This window comes from Meleagris gallopavo, chromosome 13 (genome assembly GCF_000146605.3).
Source record: "Meleagris gallopavo isolate NT-WF06-2002-E0010 breed Aviagen turkey brand Nicholas breeding stock chromosome 13, Turkey_5.1, whole genome shotgun sequence".
In the NCBI taxonomy this organism is placed as follows: domain Eukaryota; kingdom Metazoa; phylum Chordata; class Aves; order Galliformes; family Phasianidae; genus Meleagris; species Meleagris gallopavo.
The window spans coordinates 2,835,054-2,839,718 of record NC_015023.2 but is presented as its reverse complement, the minus strand read 5'-3'; the positions used below and the strand labels follow the sequence as shown (position 1 = coordinate 2,839,718).

Sequence of the window (4,665 nt, the reverse complement as noted above, 5' to 3'; positions counted from 1 at the left end):
AACAGCACGGAATAAAATTCAGGATAGTCTCAATTGACACAGGAATATCATAGGAAAATGATATTCAACTAAAAGACCAACCTCAAAAGAAAGATCCTGCACACAGATGTAGAACAGAGAGGGACAGCATAGGCTGCAGTGTAGAGGGAAAAGGATCTGGTGAGGCTATTTCTTCTGAAAAGGAAGTGAAACACATCACGGTTAACCTCAAACCAAAAACCCAAGTCAACAGCACAATACTTTAAGTGTTACTTGTGAGAAATTGAGGGGATTATTCCAACCCAGTTAGAAGTTGCAGTGCATTAAGTTTCAATATTTTGTCCATCTTAAGCAGTAAGAACAGAGATTAAAAAACGTGTTCTTTGAAGGGGGAAAAAAAGAATTTAGAGTTTTTATAATCCACAAAAAAATAAGACTAAAAATATTCTAGCAATCTGGTAAGCTAAAGTATGTTATACTGAAAATGAGTCAAAAAAGCAGCATAAAATAAATGTTTGATCCAAAACTGATCATTGTCTCAATTCTCTTTCATCACTTCATTTCCATATATTCCAGTAAACACACCAACAGCACAAGTGCTCAACAAGATGTTCTTCAAGTAACTCTGGCTATACAAACCTAATTATTCAACAACCTATAAATAACTTCACAAATAGATTTACTTACACTCATCTACTTATCAGCCACCATGAAATATCTTTGAAGGATTGATATAATTTGAATATACAATGGTCCATTTTATACAGCTGGGAATTTAGGAAGACAAAGTTCTGGCACATAGCTAAGCGTCCAGCAGCTCACGCTTGGTAAATAATTCATGTTAAAGACAACAAACATTCTGCTTACCAGAACCTAAGGATGAAAGCCTGCTGTTTTAAGTGAGTTGATTTTTTTATATATTGCCAAATTACTTTTCTTGGTAGGGTCTGGGGAGAGTTATTAACACTAGGTGAACCTCTACTGTGTACAAAGCTACATCCCTTTTAGAGGAGGGCAAAACAGTTATATAGCATGAATTATCACCTGAAGTTTCTAAATTACTGGATTCAAGCTCACAGATCTTGCAGAGGACAATGGAAGAGTGGAACCAGTAAGCTTAACTTACTTAGAAGCCATTGTTGTAAGCTTGAAGACCACTTCTAACTAATCTGCTAACTCCAGCTTTTGATTACAAACCTGCCCCTTCTTTAAAGAGGCAAGAAGTCTTCCCAAAGACTTCAGAAAACAGCAAGAGACATTCAAACGTTCTATGACAACCCAGACTCCCCACTGCCTGCACATCGCAAGATGTTTTTGGTTAGAGGTGGTTGCTGGATTCCAGCTCACAGCACTGTGCTCCCAGTACCAACACTCACCATTACAGGGCAGTGAGGGAGAACTGCACAGTGTTTGAATTGTCCTGGGGATCAGTGCTCCACGAGGGCAGAGCAAAGTTCGGAGAGGGTAATGCAAAGGTTAGTAGCAAACACTCTCCCCAGTCTGGTTGCTCAGTCTTCACTTTGTCCTTTAACAAGAAACAAGGGTAAAATTAATGATTATTTTTTATTTATAGCTTGCAACGATACAGAATAGGTGACAATCAAGAAGAACACGACAAACTTTCCTCTGGTGTTGATTAGCAATTAACATTCACTTTACAGCCCCATTACTCCCCAGTTGCCTTTTGCTAAACCAATCAGCCTACTCTTTAAAGATACACTACACCCTGCTTTATCCTTTCAGCTCTTTCCCAGGTATTGTTTATGGTGACTCCATTAAACTGGAAGTTGAACTACACTTTTAACAACTGTTTTCAGCAGCAGGCATGGGACGTTTCATTTTTGTAGGGTGTTTTTTTTTTTTTTTTTTCTAAGAGGACAGGGCATTACTGTCACAAACCTAGCAATTCTTTAACCTCACTCTCTTCCTATAAACTTCACATACATTAAAGACTATGTTCATTTGAAAATTCCGTCACAACACCCCTCCTTAACTAACATATTGAACTCCCTTATTATTTCTTCCCAAATATGTAAGCAAATGGTCACCATTTGCCCCCCTCCTTGTTTTTAAAGGCATAAGGAACAAATGAATTGGTCCCAACAACTTCAATAATTTCTGTATGTTTCAGAACATTGAGAAAAGGAGGACAAGAATAGCAACAAAAGAACACATGCAAGCTTCATTGCATCTTCTCTGTGCAGTTGCTATGCAGCAATTACCCTCCTACAAAGAACTTTGGCTTTTTTGCTTACTAACATTTCATCATTCAATTAGATACTGCATGTCCAGATCCAAAACAATTTAAAAGAAGGCTTTGCTCTGAAAGTTGTCTCAGATAGCTAGTAATTCAAACGTACATGCCTTCTGACTTGCTTCTTCTGGAACAATATTAACCATAGGGCAGAACACACAACCCCAATAAGCAGCTGATACTGCCACAAGCAGCATTGAGAAGAATCCTCTCCTCATGCAAAGAATGCAGTGAAGCCGGCAGGCACCCAGCCTAACTAAATAAGCAGCTTCTGGCAGTTAATGAGGGCAACCTTTGTCATACTGCCTTTTCCAACAGGGCTCTGGCCCACTGCTGTTCTACACCCTTGTGATTTGCTATGGATATAGACATATCAAAAGCACGTTGGGAACTGCCCCCTGCTTACTCCATCAACAAATCAAAACACTTATATAAGAGAAAAAAAAGATACATTTTATCTTATATTTCTTATGCACACATGGGGGAAGAGGGGGGAACACAATAGTAAATCAGTATTCTTTGAATGAAGAACTATACAAAGACCCAGGACTACACCCCTGATTGAAGTTACCCACACACCACAACTCAGCCTCAGTTTCCAGGGAGAGGCAGCACAGCTGCTGGGCAGCAGCCACCCCCAGCCCCATTACCAACACGGCTGCATCCAACTCTGCTCATCATCCACACCTGAATGAAATCACAAAGCTACGCCTCATGCTTTTCATCAAGGAGGAACAGATGTAGAACAAGATGTACAGTGCACACCTGCACGCTGATATAAACGAATATTTAATAGTTCAACTAGCAGGGCTCCCTGTATTGAACAGAAAACTTAAAGGAGAAAAGAGAAAAAGACACCTGCAACTACTGCACAGTCGAGCTAGAAAAGATTGAGTTAATTGAATCCTATTATTGATTGCCTTCAGCCCACAGCCAGCGTGCAGCTTCCCATTAGTAAGAGCACTGCCTGGGACTTCCATCTTCCACACAGTGACACAAAGACTGTACACACAGTTCAGAGCAAACCAACGTTTCCACCGCAGCAAAAGAACCCGAGTACAGCATTATCCTTTTAAGTGGTCAGTCGTTAAACATATCTTGTGGTTGATCTGTAAAACTTAAACTATCTGAAACTTCACAGAACTCAGTAACACCATTAGTAATGCAGCTGATAACACAATTCATTCCTGTTTTTCTAGATTTTTGTACTTAAACAAAATTCAATTTTATTTTTACCTCGAACAAAACAACGGAGCATCCCAGGTGTGTTTGCTTAATCATAACGTCTGGGTGAGACCGTCAGAGGTGCTACGAATTACTTCAGCTGCCACCAATGGAAAGCAGGGCGCAGCAACAACTTAAACCACGTAGGAGAAACAGCTAAAACATCAGAAAGCATCTGAACTTTTGTTTGTGGTTTGCACGTTTTCCTGCCTTCAAAATGACAACAGCAGCAGCTCGTATGCAGTTCAGGAAGCAAATCCTCCTATAAAGCCCTTCCGTACCAACAGTGTGAAGTCATTCAATAGAAGCACCTGATAGGAGTAGTTAGCGAGGCCATTCATCTAGAAACAACGATTCTATGGAGCAACACATCAATTTCGGAAACACATCTCAGCCCCCGAAAATCAGCGGGTCTTCTTAAACAGCAGGAGTTCGAGCAGCTTTATAAAGTAAAATCACTTACGGTTCTCCGCTCCATAAAGATGGCCTTCGGGTTTCCGCAAGGCGGCCGCCGGTTTTTCAGCCATTCCATCCGTTCTAAAGCCAAACAAAATCAGAGAGATGTCGCCACAGAAACTCCCACCTCCTTCATCCCCTCACCGCACCTTCCGACAACGCCCCGCGCGCCCCAACGCAGCTCCGGGCACGCGCCGCGCGCTTCTCACCTGCGCGCCTCCCGAACGCGTCCCCAGGCGGGGATTTCCCTCCCCGCTGAGCGGGGCTCCCACACTGCTGCGGAGCTGCACGCGGAACGCCCGTTCTGACCCGACACCGGGGACCCCTGGGCAAACCGTGAGAGGAGGAGCCCGGGCTGCCAGGCTGGGATTTCACTTTCTGATTTCACCTGAGAGCGCAGGGAACCTCCCCGGCTAGCGCTCTACGAAAGCGGTTCGTTCACCGACCAAAAGATGTGTAAATTCCCGTACCGCGCTGTTTCCCCGACGTTCTCCTCGGTTCCCACGTTCCTGGGAACGAAGCGTCCCACTGATTACCTCCGTGCCCCGCGCGTGGAAAACAAACGCTGTTTGCTCGCGCTTGCTTTGCAGCGGCCGGTGCGCACCGCGTGGGATCGCAGGTGGAGACACCCGCTGCGTTCCGTGCCGCTAACGCGGTGCTACCACGCGGCTACATAAGCGGGAGAGCAGTGCCCGCTCCTCTCGGCCCCGAGAGGCGCTGGCGCAGCCTCAGCTTCATCCCGGCGCGCTCCC

At 44.0% G+C, this 4,665-nt stretch overlaps 1 long non-coding RNA gene across 1 annotated transcript; it reads right to left on the bottom strand.

Annotated features, from left to right (window-relative positions):
- Nucleotides 1–1,329: 1,329 nt before the first annotated feature.
- On the bottom strand, nucleotides 1,330–4,659 carry LOC104912925. The gene is made up of 3 exons (XR_004161145.1): nucleotides 4,384–4,659; nucleotides 3,921–3,994; nucleotides 1,330–1,504 (listed from the first exon to the last, which is right to left on the bottom strand). It is a non-coding gene; the product is annotated as an uncharacterized LOC104912925 (long non-coding RNA).
- Nucleotides 4,660–4,665: the final 6 nt, after the last annotated feature.